Source organism: Phalaenopsis equestris, unplaced genomic scaffold (assembly GCF_001263595.1).
Source record: "Phalaenopsis equestris unplaced genomic scaffold, ASM126359v1 Scaffold000002, whole genome shotgun sequence".
Lineage (NCBI taxonomy): Eukaryota > Viridiplantae > Streptophyta > Magnoliopsida > Asparagales > Orchidaceae > Phalaenopsis > Phalaenopsis equestris.
Genome location: NW_018164444.1, coordinates 72,284,425 through 72,307,011, shown reverse-complemented (window position 1 = coordinate 72,307,011; position 22,587 = coordinate 72,284,425). Strand labels below are relative to the sequence as shown.

Sequence of the window (22,587 nt, the reverse complement as noted above, 5' to 3'; positions counted from 1 at the left end):
TCCCCATTTTTAAGAATAAAGGGGATGCACGAGAGTGTGTAAATTATAGAGGAATTAAGTTGATGTGTCTTACTTTAAAATTATGGGAGAGGGTAATTGAACATAGGTTAAGACGCATCACAAAAATTTCTCATAATCAATTTGGATTTATGCCTGGCAGGTCTACTATGGAAGCTATACATTTATTGAGAGGTTTGATGGAGAAGTTCAGAGATAATAAGGAGAATCTACATTTGATTTTTTATTAATGTTTTAAATTCGACTTGTGTTAAGAAAGGCAGAGGTAGACCTAGGAAGACTTGGGCTTTTGTATTAAAAATGATCTTAATTTACTAGAACTAAATGAAAATATGACACTAAATATGACGCAATGGAGAAAAATGATTCATGTAGCCGACCCCACGTAGTGGGATTAAGGCTTTGTTGTTGTTGTTGTTGTTGTTATGGATTAGGGTTATATAAAAGGCAAATTCATTGATGTAAAAGGGAAGATACAAAAGTTTTAATGAGTGGATAGGTTGAAGGTAGGTATGTCCACATCAGGGAGGGTGATATCTCTTTCAATAAGAATTCTTGCAACAGAAAATTTGGATAGGTTGAAGGTGGGTATGTCCAATTTCATAGGTCTCCTAGTGCAGCTCCAATAGAATAGATGACTTGGTGATTAAACTAGTGCAACTTTAGGACAGGTAATTTAAACCAGATTGGAACTATAGTGGTACTTGGCTAGGATCAAATTCAGGAGAGCACTTGAACAATTTCATATATTTCCCATCAACTGGTATATAATTCTTAAAAAATATTTTGGCATAGTCTTCTAGTTTAAATAATTGTAGTATCGCATGTCTCTCATCAAAGAGACCAACATTCCAATCTCCTAATAGTTTGAAATTTTCAGAAGTCTTTCGAACGATTTTCATTTTAGGATGTTCCAACTGAACTTCCCAATGGGGGTATATTTGCACTTTCGAACCAAGTTGGAAACTTCAACATCTGAGAAAATTAAAGCTACTTTGCCACTCTTCCTACTCTCCTTCTTGATGAGGTTACAGTCCCCCTGGCCTTCAAACGATTCATGATAAACCTGAGGGAAGACCCGATTATCCACTAATCCCACAGAGCCAAGCCTTTCTAAGGTTTAAAACTGAAGCAGTCGATGGTTGAGGAGGAACAGAAGCCAAAGAACCAAACTTGCGACTAAAGCAGATGAGTGAGACAGAGGGGAAACCGAAGATCCAATTTTTTTGGCTTTAGTGATCAACTGAGATAACTGATTGTACGCGCGAGCTGTTTGAATGGAGGAGACGACTGAGGGTGAGACTACTAGGGTTCGGAAGCCATGGATCACTACTCCGTTGAGTGGGGTGAAAGAGGAAAAAAACCACACAATCGGTTCAAGCAGAAGAATAAACGGAGAGATCTCACAAAAAAAAGCCAAAATAGAAGCCCTAGTTTGGGTAACCAAAGTAGAAGCCCTAGTTCGGGCAAGAAATTGTTAAGTTTGTTGTCATTACCCGAAGCAACTAATGTATCATCCATCAAGATTGATAATAGGCCTTCATTCTTCTTCTTCTTTTTAGATGTATAAACCTGTCATTTCTCATCCGAAGTTTGGCTCATCAGATCAGTGGATTGGTCCAAAGGTGGTCGGACAGGTGTAGGCTGTTGCACATCATGAACCCCATGTGCCTAAGTAACAGTAACAACTTGTTCAATCTGATGAGGCAGGTGAAGTCTGAAATGACTCTCCAGCCCCCACGAAAACAGGTTCCATTAAAGGGGAACCTACATCAAGAGCATTGTGTGGAGGCTGAATGGTTGATATATTACCTACGAGGATAATGACATTTTCAGGAGTATCCTTTTGATGATCAATAATGTCAATCACTTAGAGCAGATCAAGAGGAGGGGGAATCACTGCCTCTGGCTCAACACTTTGTTTCTTTGGTCTTAAATGGGGGTGTAGATGGTGACATTGAGAAATGGAGTGGTCAAACATACGACAACTCGAGCAATACAAAGGGAAAGACTCACTCACAATATTTTTTCAATATCCATGGTGTTGTGTGTCTAACTAAATTTCCTCAGAAACAATTAAAGTGATGTCCCTTTCAACAAGTACTCTGGCTTCAGAGGGACATGAATGATTAAAAGTAGGAATGTCTGTTTTAAGTGGCTTAGCATAAGCTGAGGCAATAGCATACAACACTTTTTGAGTAAAATAATGAACATTCAAGCTAAGGAAGCAAATGCAAACCATAATGATTGGTGATTTCGTCTGTGGGTCAAAATCCACCGACCATTTCAAAATCTTCATTGCTCTGTTATCAATCCAGATTAATCTTCTAGCAAATAAGCTTGTGTAATCATCTTCATTATTAAGTTGAATAAGGATGTATCTTCCATCTAAAAGTCTAATTTTTCACTCCTCAATAAGGCGCATAAGCTCAAATTCTTTACGAATAAGCTCCATTTTGGGATAACAATAAAGAAATTTCCCGACCAAATTCAAAAGACAGGAGGAAGCAAGTTGACTTCTTATTCCTCCTATCAGGTTTCTTGATGCCCTCCGCCAACTCAAACGAAGAAGGGAAATAACACGATTTAGGAGTACTTGAGGCGTGCTTGAGGCGTGGACACCCCTTGAGGCGTGGACACCCGCAAGGGCAGCAACATACAATCTGTCCAAAGCCATCACCAAAAAAATGAGGCGCGACGATAGGACAGCGAAGTTACAGTGGAAAAAAGAGCAAAAGCTGAAAGGGGGATCAACGGTAACCCCTTCCAAGTTGAGCAGAGGACGGAAGTGCGAAAGTACGAAACTTTCTGCTTCGAGCCCGATGAAGACAAGACGAGCCTGCGCCCAGAAATCGTCCTTCAAAATGAAGACGACGATGACGACAAAGAACTGTGGTGAGGGACGTAGCGAGGCAGCACTACGAAACACACCTTCCAAACGACGAAGACGACGAAGGACCACGAGGAGGCAAACATAGCGAGGCAACGCTACAAAACAAACCAGAGGAAGGATCTTCGAGAGTGACGATGCGAGAAGACACCGTGACAGACGCTAAGGTTTGCCATGAGGCGATACCCTAACAGAGTCGTGCACGAGAGAAAGAGACGCCATATATATATATATATTGAAAGTCCAAAAAGGCTAATATATTAAATAGAAAAAAAAAAAATATTGAAATGCATAGTATCGGGTGGCTAGAGAGCGACCCAATTTGGTCTTGCCTCTGCCTCCAGTTTTAGGGAAGGAGCAAGCTAATAAGTTGGCAAGATGATTGTTATTGTCAGTAGTAACTAATGTATCATCCAATATGTTCCCGAGTTGGAGTCGGCCTCCATTCTTCTTCTTCCTCCTGGAATATACCTGTCATTCCTCATCCGAAGAATCATCCGAAGAATCAGTCTGATGGGGGTGGTAGAGCGGAAGCAGAAAGAATACCAACCGTAATACCCACAATAGGTTCTAGTATATGTAAAGTATGAGTTGCCTCTACATTCAAAGCTTATGACATTTATCAAGAGTATGCCCAAACATCTTACAATGAGAACAATAAGAATGTCTATACTCCATGAAGATTTGTTGTCAATATCCATTATGTGTTGCGCCCAACCATACTTCAGTAACATCAGACAAAGTAATATCTTTTTCCACAAGTATTCTAGCCACAGAAGGTCTGGTAATGTTGAAAAGGGGTAGATCTAACTTCATAAGATCCCCAAGTATGACACCAATAGAGTAGAGAACTTGATGATGAAAAAAGTGCAGCTTGAGACCAGGTAGACTATACCATACCGGTACAGTAGGAGGTTCATGATTATGGTCAAAATCAGGAGACCCTTGAGTAGTTTCATTGGTTTGTTTCATTAGTTTACAAGCGAAGTTAAGATATTTTTTGGAGAAAATACGAGTGTAGTCTTCAGGCCCGGCTAACTGAATCAAAACAGGTCTCACATCCATGAGCTCCACTTTCCACTTTCCTGCTAATTTGAGGTCAGCAAAACTTTTCCTGATAACTTTCATAACTAGGTGTCCCCACTGAAATTTTCAAATGAGAGCAAATTTAAATTTGTCAGCCAGGGTTGAAATTTCTGACTCGGAGAAAAAGTGTTGTCTTCCCACTCTTCCTTCTTGCATTCTTAATAAAGGGCAGTCACTTGTACCATCACGATTCTCCTTATAACTTGAAGGGAAGACAACCTTCGTCTCCCCCTAAAGATTACCAACAACGTGAGCAAAAGAGGTTTTACCGGGCTTAACCGAAGGAGGAAGCTCCATCACAGCAAGTCACGACAAGGGGAGAAGAGTTGCAAGTCGGACAGAAGAGGCGATGCTGCGCAGAAGAGAGGAAATGCAGACGACTGCGCGGATCGCACAGAGGACGCTTATCCGCGGACGTCGTAGAAACTAGAGAAGTCTCTGCAAAACGATCCCGACGACGTGTTGCAGCGATCCCGAAGACGCCAGCACGGACGCACTCCCGCAGAAGAGGCCGAGGCCCTTCGTCGTTGGGCGCGAAAGAGAGGACGATCACGATGGATTAGCGCAAAGTCCTTCATAGTCGTCGTCGAATACGTCGTCGAGGACGAAAGATGGTGGATTGAAGGGCATATATATATATAGCTTAAGGAAACCCGTAAGTAATTTTATTGCTCAAAAGAAAAGTTATATGTTTTTAAGAGATTGAATCCCACTGCAAATCAAAAAATTACAATACTCACTCTTAGGGTTCCAACCTCGAGGTGTACAAACTCACCCAAAAAAAGTCTCTAAAACAGATACTAGTTGTTGACCTCATTTTTAGTGAGATCTTAGTTTCCAACTCCCATAACCCAAAATCTAGCCCTAGGAGTTCTTTGTTGATCATCTTAGCAGACTAGTAATGGAGCTCACCTCCCGTAGAACTTCAAATCACTTTTTGACTCATTTTTGTGAAGAACTCACATGAGTGATTCCAAGCACTCAGCTTCTAGTTACAATAGCTAAGGACCAATATGTAGAGATCCCAAAAATGAGTTCCTACAGGATCAGACGACCTTAGGTGAACCTTCCGTGACTCAGCAACGCACTCGCAACACCACGCACAAAGTTGACATATTTTTGGCCCGACTGTCGACGAACTTGTCTGGAAGACCCCGGATGATGAAACGAATTGCACCGTCGCGTCCGGAACGTTAATTTTAACCAGAAATGACACTCATATTGCTAGGGTTACGCACACACAAATGACACGAAAATCGATGCACATTTTTTTTAATTAGCAGCCTCGAGTTGAACAAGAGTTAAACAATTTTAAATTTTGAATTTAAAATTTCAAATGAATTATTTAATCCTACCTTAATGAAATTAAGTTAGGAGTTGTTATATGCCAAATAAACTCTTCTCCTAATGGAAATTCATCAATTACACGCATAACGGTCGTTCTGAAATCCTGAATATACAAAAAATGCTTGCCGCCTCATTCAAAAGGCACGTCTGCCTCTCTCGACAAATCCCGCTCCCCCTCTCTTCCTCGAAAAAATATTACATCAGGACTCCGCACGTAGAGTTACGTGCGGAGTCCAATGAAATCACGTCACAAGGAAATATTCCCGGTAACACAGGTAACACAGAGGAATATTCTCTCCGTATTATTCAGGTGTTAGTGTATGTTATTCATGTGTTATTGTGTTATGAGAATATTTCTGGTGTTATAATAACACAATAACACATTTATAACACTTGAATAACACAATAACACATCGATAACACGGGAAGAATATTCCTGTGTTACCGGGTCGATTTTTTTTTCGCATATTCCTGTTGCGTGATTTCATTGGACTCCGCACGTAACTCTAAGTGCGAAGTACTCATGTAATATTTTTTTCCTCTAAATCGACACGAAAACTCCTCTACCTTCGGCTCAATCCCGTCTCTGCACCGAAAGCATTTGGCCCCTTTGCATCGAATTCGACTCCTTCCTCTCACGACGAGAGTCGGCTCTCCTTCTCCCGGGACCGAGATTCGGCTCTCCTCCGACCCTTCTTCACGAAACGCTAGGCCTTGCCTCTACCGTTCGCTGGAGTCCCCTCTTCCTCACGCGACGCAGAAGAAGCCTCACTCACCTTCTCTCCTTCCTGCGCTGAAAACCCCCGCTCTGCTCCTCACGCCGAACAGCCACTCGACGCTGCTCCTCCCTGAACTGAAGGTCGCGCTCCCTAGATCCCACTCCTCCGCTCGCCCGCTCTCCTCAGCGACTCGACGCTGCGAACCGAGCTCCTATCTCCCGCTCGCATCAGCTCCTCTGATCGGCACCGAAGAAACCCAGCTCTCTCTTTCTCTCTCGATCGCAGCTCTAGCCGAAGCTCCCTGCCTCCTGTCTGGCTCGCCTCTCTCTCCTCTCTGCGCCTTCTCTCACAAGACCAAGTGTTTGTCCAGCAGCCCTAACCGAATTCCCTTCACATACGGCAAACCTCTCTACTCGATTCTCTCCCGGCCTCCACAGAAGAGCTTTTAGGAAGGTGAACTCTAAACCTGTTTTTATTTATTGAATCGCAAACAATAGTTCTTTTTGTTTGTCTCTGATGTGTAAATTATGTGATTTAAGATTGAATGTCTACTTGATTTATTTCTGGATTTATGAAGGATTTTAGCTCTTCTTTAGAGTTACTGTTTGGAGCCATAAGGATTTATATCCATGAAATGTGCTTAGAATTTTGTTAAGCATGCTTTGCCTAGGTTTCTGAAGAGTAAGTTATGTCAATTTGAAGTGATTTATGATTGGTTCTTTCAGTAAGCTTATCATCCGTGGCACTTTATTTTGTGTGTTTTGATTATCCACTATTCTTTTAATTGCATTAGCCATGTTTACTTGTTTTTATCTAGGAATCATCTGATATGCTAGTGTTACAATGGTCTTGTGTGGGCATGGGGAAATGGAATCATTCTTCATTAAATTCAAGATAATGTTTAATAGTTGCTAAAATCGTGGGCTTGCTTACTTCAACCATGAATTATTGGATGTGAACTTTTTTCGCAAATGAGTTTTTCCTCTACTATTATTCCAATATTCTTTACTGGAACTTGCTGATTTTTTTTTAGAAGGATTCACATACGCACCACATAATTCTCATGGATTTACATTTCTAGCACCTTAAGTTTTAATCCCTCTACATACACATCTTTGCGCACACACACTAGAAGCCGTATCGATGTTGTTTTGACATGACAGGAAGGATTTGGGTGGTATAAATGTAAGAATTGAAGTATAGTTTGGAGATATGTTAACACAAAGGAATTGTGGGGTATGCGTACAAATTTTTATTTGATTCTTCTTGGTCGATTGCTCGGTATTATCGTTGTTTTGAAGAAAGATTGGGATGTCGTTCTAGCTTGTCATTCTTGTGGTTTTGCCTCGACTCTTTCACCGTTTGAACATTATACATTGCTGGTTTCAGAGGCTTTATATGCTACCCGGATGTTGATTCATCTACTGTTTTTAGGGGCTTGTGCCCCCATTTAAATGCTGATTTTGAGGGACTTTACTTGCTGTTTTAATGTTGTTTGGAGGATAACTAAATGATGTTTTGGGAACTGTTTTGGGCTGATTTCACTGCAATCTAGGAGACTGTAAACTCCTTTTCTTAGGCTAATTACACACAGTTTGGGCATCATTTTTGGGTGCGTTTGTTGGCTGATTTTGAGAGGTTTGCACACTGTTTTGAGGCGAGTTTCAGGGCTGTTTTGCGGTGTTTTGTGGGCTGGTTTTGGAGCAGTTTGGGCCCCATTTTGGCACTGTTTTGGGGTGCTTTTGTGGGTCGATTTGGGGCAATTTATGTACAGTTTTGTGGTGCTTTTGTGGGCTGATCTTGGAGCCCTTAAACAATAATTTTGAAGCTATTAAATGCACGGTTTTTGGGACTGTTAAAGGGCTTGTTTTGCTGCACTTTCTTGGTTCCGCTTGGTGACTTGTGGGTTGCACTTTTTGGTTCAATTTTGTGGCTTTTGGGCTGCACTTTTCTGAGTCTCTTGTAGCTTTTGGATCTCATTTCTTTTTATGTTGAATTGGAAGACTATTAGGCCGATCAAAATACTGCCTTGAAACAAACTTAAGCACTCTTCTCGAGAGTTTATTTAATTACAGTTGTTGAAAGATTTTAAATGCTTTTAGAATGATTAACTTTGCTTTTAGGTTGATTCACTTGCTATTTCCCCATTGCTTTTAGAATGATTAACTTGCTATTTCCCCATTGGATTTGTTAGTTTTGGAAGTGGGTCAACGTTTGTTTTTCGTTTTTTTTGTTACTTTTGTTAAATGGTTAAGTAAAAAAAAATGAGAATTTCTGATTTAATTACTTGGAAGACATATAAAAATATTTGAGGATTCGTTGGAAAACACTTAATTAAGGGTAGAACATCTTAAATCACATTGAGCACAAGTTAAAGTGTAGGCTTCCTAGATTTTAGGAGCGCACCCTAGGCGAGAGTCCATCTACCTAATTCTCAGTGTAGACTTCCTAGATTTTAGGAGCACACCCTAGGTAAGAGTCTATCTACCTAATTCTCAGTGTAGGCTTCCTAGATTTTAGGAGCACTCCTTAGGTGAGAGTCCATCTACCTAATTTTCAAATAAATAATGAAATTAGGCACTTGACTCTGATTCACAAACTGATTTACCTAATTTTCAAATAAATACCTAATTTTCAAATAAATAATGAAATTAGGCACTTGACTCTGATTCACAAACTGATTAAAACACTAGACATGAGGATGCACCGAGACGTAATTCATGCTTCCTTAATTAAATCAACAGTGAAATTGCCGCAACGACTTAACCTACAATGAAACCCAATGCACCGAGATTTAAGCTTGAACATTACACTCAAATCCTCCTGACAATTGGGGACATTTGTTAATGTGACATATAAATCACCGAACTAGGATAAGTCTAGGGTCTACGTGGGATTATTAGAATAGTATCTCCTATCTCAAGGATCTTCAATAAAAGAGAGGAAATGACCGATGATACTACTCGCCGACTCTTGGTGGGATTGTTGCTCTCGACACTCTTAGGTTGTCAGTAGTTCTAGCACAATTATAGTGACTAGCCTGTGGACTACACGACTTTATAAAATATTTACAAAAGTAAAACAAAATCTTTTTTGCATGTTAAAAAGAACTCTGCATAAAAAAAGGACTTAAACAACAGTTTTTACATGAAAATCAAAGAAAATCTTTTTTCTATAAAAATTTATAAAATTCTACGGCTAATCACTTGGATGAGGTTAAGGACTGTCATCCGTAGATTGTCAGGCTGGTAACTCTTATTCAAGATCAGGAAGCACACAATCCAGCTCTGAGCTGGGTTTATAAAATTCTACGGCTAACTCTTAGGTTGTCAGTAGTACGACTCATTTTTTTTTATTTTCGAGCTGGGTTTTCTCACCTTTTTTATTTTTCCTGCAAGTTTATTTAAATCTGTTGCAAATCATATTAGACTCGCAATATTAAACACGCAACAGTAGCAGATGCCCAGTTACGCTTTTACAGTTTATCTACATCATTTTTACTTTACTGCATTTTACATTTCAAGTACATTTTATTTACCTGCAATTTGCTTATTTTTCATGCAAAACTAAAACAGAAACAAAACAAAATCAAATATTGACACCAAAATTGTGAAACATAAACCACCAATCTCAAGTACTTAACCTCTGGAGCTATCACGATGGCAGAAGGTTCAGAGCTAAATTTGTGAGCAGCATGGCGAGGAACTCAAACAGAGCAGCAAGAGGATCTTCTTCAGCAATCTTTCCCAGTCTAAATAACAACCCATAGGACTTCGAGGTAGTTCGTTCAGCGCGACGTAAATCCTCACACCTTCTTTAGGCTTCTGTACAACCATGTTGTGCAACGTAAGTCCTAACTCGCCCTAGACTCTGAAGTTGTCGTGTGACACGACGTAAACCCTCTTATCTCTGTGGACTATTTACATAATCATATATTATACAAATGTAAGTCTCAAACAATTAAATTGACAGGATTAAACACCTAAATAACATCGTCTCTAAAACTCAGTCACACATTAGGATAGTTTGAGAAGTTACTGAGGTTTTCTCTTCAGAATCTGTGACATCCCCTATATTTTCCTTCCTGTGGAATCCTGAAAAATAATTGTTCCTATTTGAACCACTTCCACTTACTTTTCCACGTCCTACCGTGAAAAACTAAATCTCAAATTCTTGAAGACTACTACATCTGATCATTATCGAGAGTTTTCTCAAGTGACTGCAGTCATTTGGGATGTAATTAAATATAGCGGTTTGCCTTTATAGGGACTTTGAAACCCAGGTAAAATAAACCCTATTTAATATTTGTATTAAATAGGGGAACTTGTTGGTCACACATAAAAGGTTCGCAGACCAAACAAATATCACAAATCTATTAATTTGTAGGATTGGGTCTATCGCTGAGGTATACACTTATCTTTCGGGAGGGTGTAGCACTCGCGGTATCGGACACGATTATGCAAACTATTGGACAAATGAGATCCATTTGGTCCCATTTTTTTAAAAAAATTAAAACCTACTTTCAAAACCTAAACTATATACCTCATATATTTAAATTAAATTTCAAAATAAAAAAAGTTGACCGACACAAGTATACTAAAAAAACTCCAAAAAAAAATAAATAGCTAAACCCAAACAAAGAAGAAGGCAAGGAAAAACAACAATAAACAAACATCCCATCTTAGGGAAAAAAAAAAGATCTAAGGTAAGACATATTGAGATTGTCCCCCAATAGGAGCTACTTAAGATCATAATCAGACTTGGTCTTCAGGATTATAGCCTTAGTCTATATGGCAACTTGCGCAAAGAAACTGCTGGCTTATTAGTTTCCATGGGTGTGTAGCCCCAGGTGATGACAATATTTGCTGAAAGTTGCTTAATCCTGCATAAATCAACACTTAAATATCAAGGAGGTTCTTTATCATTAGCCAATATGTCCAACAGAATATCTGAATCCATTTTTATTTGTAAGAAACACCAATTCATTTTAGCCGCAACAGATAAGGCCAACCAAACAACATATAAAGCTGCGGATAAAGCACAAACAAACCATACAAGGCGAAGAAAAAAAACATATAAGTTTACCAGAATGAGACATGCAGACCCCACCTGCACCTGCACAGTTAGCATTCCAACTACCATTAGTATTTACCTTAATCCAAGGGAAAGATAGTTGTTTCCATCATACAAGAGAGACCTTACAAAACTTTATGTCTGGTATATCATAACCCAGCCAATCCTCCCAGCTCGCAAAGAAAGATGGCTTAAATTTATGATAAATAAACAACTTATGTATATAAGATAGGATATTTGAAATCACCCTATCCTACTCAGTGCCACAATTCTCATGCTTGTGGAAAATTTCTAGCTAACCAAATGAACCAAATGCAGATAAAAGGAATGATGTTAAATATATGTTGTTCCTGAATAGGATGAAACCAATGTTCCCTGCACTGTGACGGATCCACCCAACCCAATGGAGGGGTTTTGATAGCAGCCCGATCACCTAAAACTGTCTAGATTTTGATAGAGTAGGCACATCTAAAAAACACATAATTTACACTTTCCTCCTCCGGCTTGCAAAGCAAACATTGGGAAGGGATTCTCAAGGATATCATCCATTGGAACCAAACCAAGTAAAACTATCCAACAAAAAAAAGACAGAAAAGGGGTCAGACATTTATTCCAAATAACATATAGTTTTAGTAATAGAACAATTGATAGTATCAATCAACATAATTTTATCCTTTTGGGACTTATCAAAAGGAGTCCTAGAGATATAAGTAGCTTTATCCTTACCTAACATATTGGTGAGCATCTCCAAGTTCCACCCTTCATCAAAGTAAAGATCAGCCACAGTCTAGCCTTTTTTATCATGTGTAAAGCAAGGAGATAGATCTTCTTCTTGCCATTTATCATGCCAAAAAGATAAGCTACCATTCCCAAGTTTCCAGTGGATAAAGTCCTCAGCAATATTTCTGATTTTCAACATGCCTTTCCAAGTTGTGGAATCACCAATCTTGGAATAAACCTCCAATAGATGAAAATTTCTACAATACTTGCTTTGCATGTATTTGACCTATAGAGATTCAGCTTTTCTAAATTTTAAACACATAAGAAGACCTCAACTAGATGCTTTAGTTGTTGAAATCCCAGCCAACCTACATTTAAAGGCCTACATAACACCTTCCAGCAGGCCCAATTTCTTTGCTTATGATTCCAAATCCAATGAGTCCATAAATCATGTCTTCCTTACATGTGCATTCTTAGCCAAAGTTTGGTAAACCTTAAGTGAGCTGGTTAATATTAACACCCCTCCTGGCTGGGTGAATTTGGGGCATTGCAGGGAGGTTTGGCAGCACCCTCATTATAAAATACATATTTTCAATACAGTTTCATTTATTACCTTATGGTTTATCTGGCTTGCTAGAAATTCTTACAAACATGAGGAGGTTTATATTAAGCAGGAGAGAATTATATCAAACATATTATCATACCTACATAAAATACTTCTATATCAAAAACACAAACCTGGTTTCTTTGCTAGGTGTGATGGTTTATTGGCCAAGGTTCCATCTGTTTCAAATAAAAATTTGATCTCTCTAATTTGGTGGAAAAAACCATCTTTTCCTTGGATAAAGGTAAATACTGATGGTAACTGGTGGAGTGGAGGTGCTGGTGCTGGGGGTGTTTTCAGATCTTGCTCTGGTAAATTTTTGTGTTCCTTTTCTTCACCTTGTCAAGCTGTTTGTGCCATGAATGCTGAATTATATGGAGTTCAATGGCTTTACATGTGTTTGTCATCTTAGATGGAAATTCCTGCTTATAGAATTGGATTCTACTGCGCTCCTGTATATTCTTAGGAATGATAAAGAACCACCTTGGTATCTTTCTGGATATATAAGTAAAATCAACATCTCTCCACAAAAATTGTTACATCCTGGAATTATGCCCTAAGGGAAGCTAATAGACCTGCCAATTATCTTGCTACAACTACTGCTAGGAATATGCAAGTAACATTACAATGCAAACCTCATTTGCTTAATGGTGATAATATGAATTTACCATTTTTTAGAATTTGTTTTGGCTAACCTTTTTTCTGAACAGCTTACTGATATAGACAAGGGGTTCTCTCTTTGGGGATGTGCATTTGAGGTTCATAGGATGTTGGATCTATTGGTTTGCTTTGTCTGTCATTACAAAATTGCTGCTGTGGGAGGGAGTTAATGGAGGTCTACGTGGTTTCTGATGAGCCTACTAAAACTTGTTTTCATGGGCTTATTGGGAGATTTCTTTCCTTACACCTATTCAAACTCTTACCTTAAACTCTACTGCTATTGCTGTACTTTTACGTTTTCTATATTATCTTTACAGAAGCAGAAGATCAGTGGATGAAACTTCTTTGATAGGCTGCTATTGGGTGTATTCCTTGCACCTATACAAACTTTTACGTTAGATGGTACTACTACTCAGTTTCTAGTGGATTACTGTCCTGTGGGATTGGATAGCTTTTTTTTTTTTGTTAGACCGAAGCAACTGCTTGCTTATTAATGATCTACAGAAACCTGGTTTATTTGGCTACTATCGGGACATGTTGTCTTTGCATTTAGTCAAAATTTTACCTTCCCTGTTGTTGTTGTTTCTTCCCAGAGGCAGGGATGTTTTCTTTTGCAGATGATATGAAGCAGTGGATCTTTGGATAAATGAAAATGCATGTTATCTACTTGTTATAGTAGATTATGCTTGTATTGCCCGTTATTTGGTGTTAATCTCAACACACCAAATCTATACCTTAACTCTAGAGATGTTGCAACTGATTGTAGTGATCAATATTTGTGGAAATAGAGAAATATCAGCTTAATAGAGGATGGGGCACTGTTGTTGGTTGCTGAATATTGATGATGTCTTTGGAAGGATTAAAATTCCTTATTTCTGCTTGTCTGCTATCTCTTTTTATTATTTTGGATACAAGTACAATTTCATGGAGTGGATGTGGGGGTGGACTCAACTGGATAGCCAGTTGAACGCCATGTCTTTTTCGTTGTTGCTTTATGGTTTGCCCTTTTGTCTTTGTCCACTGGTGCAGATACACAAATTGTTTTCGGGGGGATCATCTACAAGTCAAAGGATATAGAGTACACTTTTTGGAGTTTTTGTTCTGGGGTATAATTGTAGTTGTGTTGGAGATCCTTATTGCGTTGAGTTGTACCTCTGATGTGGTGGAACCCTTTGGGGTCTATAATGCATTTTTTTGGGTTTTTTTAGTAGGATCCACCGACCAAACAACCTTGTACCCTTTGATTTGATGAAATAAAATTACCTCCAGATTTCTTAAATATATACATATAGAGAGAGAGAAACTTTTTTTTTGAAATAGGACTCTTCGTTTAAAATTTCAGCTTGGAGGAGAATAAAAGTAGAAGTGCGTGAACTAAAAGAGGATGGAAACTGACCCGAGCAAACTTCAGTAAGGTAAGTTTGGGATTATATTATAATTTAATTAATAAATTTTAAATATATACATTAAATAGCAAAATTAAATTAGTTCGGATTTCATAAAGTAAAATGATGGAAATTAATATTTAAATAATGTAAATTTAATAATTAATTAATAATTAATTAAAATAATATGAATAAATTAAATTTTAGTGATATAAATATCATGTTTATCATAGACATCAATTTTAGAAGAGTCGAGATCAAAACTAATCCAACGGCAAATAAGCATCAACGAGGTGAGTACTTTTATTCTTATGCTATTGTAATATTTTATTTCTTCTCAATCAAATACACTTACTGTTGTTGTTATATTTAAGCAGTGTATGCTCATAATTTATAATTCTATTGAATTTTATTTGTATTGTTGGAGTGACATGCATACTCAGTATTGTTTAATTATTATAGATATTGATTTATGTACACGTATATTAGCTATTACACAAATGAAAATGAAAGAATCATTACTAAATAATATTTGTTATAGTATGTTTATATAAGCATGTTTGGCTATGGATATTATCAGGTTTGTTCTTATTGGAAAATTTCAGTGATCGATGAGAGACACAATCAGGTTAAAAGTGTTGTAGTGGGAAAGCAACACTTTTTTTTTAGCTAGAAATTTCATCACTCAGTGATAAATTCAAGTTTGCTCTTATTGAAAATTTTCAGTGGGGACACCCACCTATGAATGTTATCTGGAAAAATTTTGATGATCTCAAATTAGCAGGAAAGTGGAAAGTGGGACTCATGGATAGGAGACACGTATTAATTGAACTAACAATACCTAAAGACTACATTGAGATTTTTTCAAAAAAATATCTCAACATTGCTGTTAAACCAATGAAACTACTCAACTGGTCTCTTGATTTTGACAATAAGCGTGAATCTCCTACTATACCGGTATGGTTTAGTCTACCTTGTGTCAAGCTGCACTTTTTTCATCATCAAGTTCTTTACTCTATTTGTGTCATACTTGGGGACCCTTTGAAACTAGATCTACCCACTTTTAACCGAACTAGACCTTTTGTGGCCAAAATACTTATTGAAAGAGATATTACTTTACCTGATGTTACTGAAGTCTAGTTGGGCATAACTCATAATAGATATTGGCAACAAATTGTTATGGAGCATAGACCTCCTTATCGTTCTCATTGTAAGATGTTTGGGCACAACCTTCATAAATGTTATAAGCTTCACCCTAATTTGAAATCTAAAGATTAAGTAAATAAGACTGGATCTGACCCCACTGCTTTGGACATATTTGTTCCATCTGGAGAGAAAACTACCACAGAACAGGTTATGGTATCTGATTTAATAGCCCATGTGGACCCTCCCCCTGAAAATACTATTTCTGCGATCGATGAGAAGTTGGATGGCCCTGCTGAGCAACCTTCAAACCCTCCTCAGTTGCAGGAAGCATCAGGTGAAGACGAGACAATTCACGCTTCACACACACTAGAACCTACAGTCGTTGCAACAGTTGACAATCTTTCTTCTGGTGCTCATCAGCTTTTATCTGTCCGGCGTTCTGTTTACCAACACGATGATGAGATGAATCAGTCTTTCGAGGAGAAATGACAGGTCTATTCAAGGAGAAAAAAGAAGATTAGAGGTAAAATTCAGCTCGGGAACCTAATGAATGGTACTTTGATTACTTTGGGAAATGACTCGGCACTCAACAATTTGTTATCTGGATCTCGCCCTTAAACTAGAGGCAGAGGCAGGACTAAACTGGCTTGTCCCTAGCTACTTCTTTTCTGCGGTTTTGGTATCTTTTCATTTTTTGGGGTTCCGTGTGTATCTTTGCTCTGTTGGGGTGTTTGTGTGTGTTGTATCGTATGGGTATGGTGTCTCTATTGGGCCCTCTCATACAACCATATATATATTTTATATTTTAATAGATTTAGCCTTGGGCTTTTCAAATATATATATATATATATATATTTAAAATCCCAAATAGGCTAATATATTAAGTAGAAAGAAAGATTCAGATATAAAGTGTGGGAGAGCCCAAACATGGCTCCCTGCCCACTAAAAAACCACAAATGGTTCCAAAACTAGAAAAAACAGAAAAATACATTAGATACTTAAATAAAAGTTTAACAGTGTCGAAAGACATAATATCAGCTGACTAGAGAGCGGCCCAATTTAGACTTGTCTCTGCCTCTAGTTCTAGGAAAGGAGCAAGCTAGTAAGCTGATAAGATGATTGTCATTACCAGAAGTAACCAATGTATCATCCAATATGTTCCTGAGCTGGAGTCTGCCTCCATTCTTCTTCTTCCTCCTGGAATAGACCTGACATTCCTCTTTCGAAGAATCAATCTGATGGGGTGGTAGAGCTGAAGCAGAAGGAATATCAACCATAATACCTACAATAGGTTCTAACATATGTGTAGTATGAGTTGCCTCTACACCGGATACTTCCTGAAGAAGTGGAGTTGCGAGGCCCTCATGATTATCAATCTGAACACTTTCATTTGTAGGTAATAGTCCATAAATATTGTTTTCTATGGGATTTGAAGGTGACAACATCACATCCCTCGCAATAATAGTAACAGCAGTGTCATGAGTGGGGTCCTCAGGGACAACAGACACCAACTGTATGGTAGTATCCTCCCCAGGCGGAACTAAAATGTCCAAAGCAGTGCTTGTCTGGTTGTATCCTCCCCAGGTGAAACTAAAATGTCCAGAGCAGTGGGGTTAAACCTATCCTTATTCACTTAAACCTTAATTTTCAAATTAGGATGGAGCTTGTAGCATTTATCAAAGATATGACCAAACATCTTACAGTGGGTACAATATGGGAGTCTGTTTTCCAAGACGATTTGTTATCAATATCCATTGTGGGTTGTGCCCAGCCAAACTTCAGTAACATCTCGTAAAGTAATATCCATTTCCACAAGTATTCTGGCCACCGAGGGTCTGGTTGAGCTGGCCACCGAGGGTCTGGTTACGTTGAAAGTAGACAGATCTAGCTTCAAAGGATCCCCTAGGATTGCCCCAATAGAGTAGAGAACCTGATGGTGAAAAAAATACAGCTTGAGACAAGGTAAACTAAATTATACTGATACAGTAGGAGTTTCATGATTTGGGTCGAAATCAAGAGACCCTTGAGTAACATCATAGCTTTTCCTGCGATATTAAGATATTTCTTGGAGAAAATTCTGATGTTGTCTTCAGTCGTTGTTAGTTGGATCAACACATGTCTCTCATCCATAAGTCTCACCTTCCACTTGTCTACTGACTTAAGATCATCTACGCTCTTTCTGATAACTTCCATAAGTGGGTGTCCCTATTGAAATTTTCCAATGAGAGCAAACTTGAATTTTTCTGTAAGGGTAAAAATTTCTGAGTTAGAGAAAAAAATTATTGTTTTCCCACATTTTCTACTTCCCTTCTTAACAAAAGGACAATCATATGTGTCATCGCGACATTCCTTATAGTTTGAGTTAACGCGTAGGGAGCCACTGTTGCTCTTTCCCCTATATATATATATAGCCCATCTACGCTAGAGAAGGAAGTGTCATCAGAACAACCAGCTGTCACCTACAGCGAGAAACTTGCGTCAGGCTGGAGAGAAAGGAGCAGAAACAAAGCAGAAGATCTGGCCGGAGAAGCACCAACGCAGACATCCTTTTAGAATTCCGCGATCGTCGCCCTCTATGCCATTTCTTTCGACACTCTGACCATTCTCCGCCTCTGCCGCTAGCAAGATTTGCCGCAAACGTGTCGGCAGAGGATCGTTTCGTTATCCGCGATCGTCGACAAGGGATTCTGCGGTTTCGTTCGCGCCAACTTCTACGTCGAGCTGCAAATTCCGCGGCTTCTGAGTCGGCGTCCAGCGCCGCGGCTCGTCGTTCTGCGTCGGTTTTCGACACTTCTTCTGTTCGTGTTTGCGTTGGTGCTTCTCCGGCCAGATCTTCTGCTTTGTTTCTGCTCCTTTCTCTCCAGCCTGACGCAAGTTTCTCGCTGTAGGTGACAGCTGGTTGTTCTGATGACACTTCCTTCTCTAGCGTAGATGGGCTATATATATATATAGGGGAAAGAGCAACAGTGGCTCCCTACGCGTTAATTAAAAGAAAAGGTACAGAGAATGGAGGGGGGGAGGATCCCCTTCTCAGAAACCAAAAATACATTTAAACACACCCCTAGTATATATATATATTAGAAAAAATCTTAGGACAAATATATTAATACGGAAAATATACAAAAATGTTATATAAGATGGTCTAAACGAAAGCCCAACTCATACAATACAACATACACAAAAACAAGATAAAACAAAGATACATAAATGTAAAAAACCCAAAAGCCACAAAAATGGCACAAAACGTGCTAGAGACGTCCCACTTTAGTCCTTCTGTCTCTAGTTCTTGGAAATGAGTCGGCTAACAAATTAGTAAGGTGAGTATTATTGCCTGTAGTAACCAAAGTATCATCCAGATTCCTGAGTTCAAGTAGATCGTCATTCTTCTTCTTCCTCCTGGATGTGTAGGCCTATCATTCCTCATCCGATAACTGACTTATTTGATCAGTAGATTCCAAAGGTGGTCGAACAGGTGTAGTTCGTTGCACGTCTTGATCCCCATGGGTATGAGTAATATTAACATCTTTCTGGACATAATGGGGCGGTAGTAAAGCAGTAGAAGTATTTCCACCTGTATTAACAGTAATAGGTTCTAGGGCAAGCGGGGTCTGAAAAAACTCCCTCTCTCCCACGATAGGAGGTTCCAAAGATGACGGAGCTACAACTGGGGACTGAATAGTTGTCATATTGCCTGCATGGATAGTGACGTCATCCGGGATATCCTTTTGATGATCAATAGTGTCAAAAACTAGGAGCTGATGAGGAGGAGGAGGAGATGGAATCACAGCCTCTAGCGGAGCAGGGAGCAGTTTGTTTTTTTGGTCTGAGTCGGGGGTGTAAACAGTGACATTGAGAGTTGGAGTGTCCGAACATACGACAGTTCGAACAATAAGATGGAAATGTTCAATCTCTACTTTCTGCCAATATCTATGGTGTTGTGTGCCCAGCCAGATTTTCTCAGAAGCAGGTGAAGTGATGTCTCTTTCAACAAGTACACTGGCTTCAGAAAACGGGATCGATTAAAAGTAGGAATGTCCGTCTTGAGTGGCTTCCCATAAGCTGAGGCAATAGAGTACAATATTTTTTGAGAAAAATAATGAAATGAGTAAAATAATGAAATTTCAGACCAGTGAGATGAATCCAAACCGAAATGATTGATGGTTCCGTCTGTGGGGCAAATTCCACAGACTATTTCAGAATCTTCATTTGCTCTGTTATCAATACATATTATCCTTCTAGCAAATAAACGCATGTAATCGCCTTCATTACTAATTTGAATAAGAATGTGTCTCTCATCTAATAGTCCAATTTTTCATTCTTCAACAAGGTGCATAAGTTCAAATTCTTTGTGAATGAGCTCTATTTTGGGATGACCATATAGAAATTTCCCAACTAAATTCAGACGACAGGAGGAAGCAAGTTGAATAAAGAAAGCAAGTTGAATATCTTAAGCTGCTGTAAAAAAGATGACAGACCTTCCATTCTTCCTACCAGGTTTCTTGATGTCCTCCGCCCACTCAAACGACAGAGGGAAAGATGACGATTTTGGTGTGCCTGAGACGTGGACACCGGCAAGGACAGTTGCATACGATTTATCCGAAGTCATCCTCAAAGAAAGGTATGACTTTCAAAGTTCAGAGAAGAAAGCAGACGAGGGAAAAATCGGCGTCGAAATAGAAGTTGTGAGACGGCGCAGAGGACGCAGAGAGATCACGAGCGGTACCAGTGAGCCGCAGAACACGCGATTGGACAGGCCGCAGAGGAGCTGCAGAGCCTGGAAAATCTCGAGCCAAGAAAGCTCGCGAGACCGGAAGACGGAGACGAGCCTCATCTTGTCTTAGAGAGAGGAAGCAGCAGGGCAGACGAACGAATCGAGCACGAAGACGCGAGAGGAAGGAGCGACCGTAATTGTTGCTAGGGTTCGCCATCGGGCGAAACCCTAGCAAAGCCGAGCGAGGAAGACGACGCCATCGAGCACTAAAAGGCCCAAACATGACACCCTGTCCACACCAAAACCACAAGAGGTTCCAAAACTAGAAAATACAGAAAAGTACAGTAGAGACAAAGAAAAAGTCCAAAAATGCTGAAATACATAGTATCAGGTGGCTAGAGAGCAAGTCAATTTGGTTTTGACTCTGCCTCTGGTTCTAGGGAAGGAGCAAACTAATAAGTTAGTAAGATGATTGTCATTGCCAGTAGTAATCAATGTATCATCCAATATGTTCCCTAGCTGGAGTCGGCCTCCATTCATCTCCGTCCTCCTGTAATAGACATGTCATTCCTCTTCCGAAGATTGGCTCACCTGATCTTGGTCTACAGTGTGTTAGAGATGTACATATTGTTGGACATTAGAAGCAACTACATGTTGTACCGGCTGATCTGTTATTGGATCAAAGGAGCACTCTCGCGTAACATTCTCGTGTGTCTTGGCATGTAAGTGATTCTTCTTCAATAATAGTGTGTAGTATAAGCACAACTGGATCTGTAACTGTAGTATGTTGTTCTTCTTCAGGAACTGCCGTGTTGGGAAGAGGATCGGGTTGCATCTTCTCAACAGGGATAATAGGATCTCAACAGGGATAATAGGTGGTTGTTCTTTAGTGATATTCAGCCTTAGATGGGGATGCAAACGATAGCAAATAGTAGAGATGTGACCAAACATGTTACAATGAGAGCAATAAAGAGGGTGTGGTTCGATTTCAACATTTTGCCAATACCCGTTGTTCACCCGTTGTGAGTGGTTCCAATCAACACCTCATCCGGAGCTGGTTGAGTGATGTACCTCTCAACTAACACACAAGCCACAGAGGGTCTGGTGACAGCAAGCATAGGACTAACAAACCTGAGAGGCTTATCGTAAGCAGTTGCTAAGATGTAGAGAATTTCCAAATTGAACAGATGTAATTTTAACCCCGGTAATTTTATCCAAATTGAAATGATAGGGGACTCCGCCTTTGAGTCAAAACCAACAGTCCACTTTAGAATTTTCATATTACGGTTGTCGATCTTCATAACTTTCCGAGAAAAGATGCGAGTATAATCAACATCATGAGACAACTGAATCAGTATGTGCCGACAGTCAAATAAACCAATATTCCAACTGCTCAATAGTTTCATAGCCTCAAACTCTTTCCGAATGATCTCCAATTTTGGGCGACCATAAAAAAGTTTCCCCACTAGAGCAAAACACCAAGAGGAAGCGAGAGACTGGTTTCAACTTCTGTGAGAATAAGACTAGAATTCCCTTTTTTTTCCCCAGTTTTTTTATGAAGGTGTGATCGCCACCCCCTTCAAGAGCATCGTGAAAGATTGAGGAACATTGCAAGATTTACCTATACGAAAACCAGTCTCTGATTCTGAAAGAAGAGTAGGAATCGAAAGGTCGTCGGCAAGTGCAGTAGCATAAGAACGAATAGCCATCTCTGCCAACAAGATTCTGTCGGACAGGAAGCAAGGAGAAGAGCAGTGCGCGACCAAGCAAGCAGAGCAGCAGCTCTGTCGCCAAACCGACGCGACGCGAGGAAGGCGTCCTGGATAGATGAGGACGTCGTATGGAAAGAAATGCGAAAACTCGGCCTGCCTTGTCGTCAGGAAGGATGCGAAGATGCGAGCCTACCGGCAGAAACAACAATAACGCGACGAAGCGAGCACCGACGTCGAAGACGAAGCAAGGAAATAGAAACGTGAGAGAGATCCGTGTAGCAAAGCTAGGGTTCGCTATGAGGCGAAACCCTAACAGAGGGGAACGACACTATGCCGGCACAATATATATACATATGTATATATATATATCTACATATATATGTATATACATATATATGTAGATATATATATATATATATATATATATGTATATATGCATGTTTGGTTATGATGGAGTTACCCCTTTATGGTACTAGCAGAGGAATGCTGAAGTACCCATGCACGTAAATAAAAAAT

General features: G+C 39.4%; 1 protein-coding gene across 2 annotated transcripts in view; it reads right to left on the bottom strand.

The window, feature by feature from the left end:
* LOC110031371 (uncharacterized protein slr1919) overlaps positions 1-22,587 on the bottom strand; it is a 123,723-nt gene that overhangs the window by 31,232 nt on the left and 69,904 nt on the right. The gene's annotated exons all lie outside the window — the stretch shown is intronic.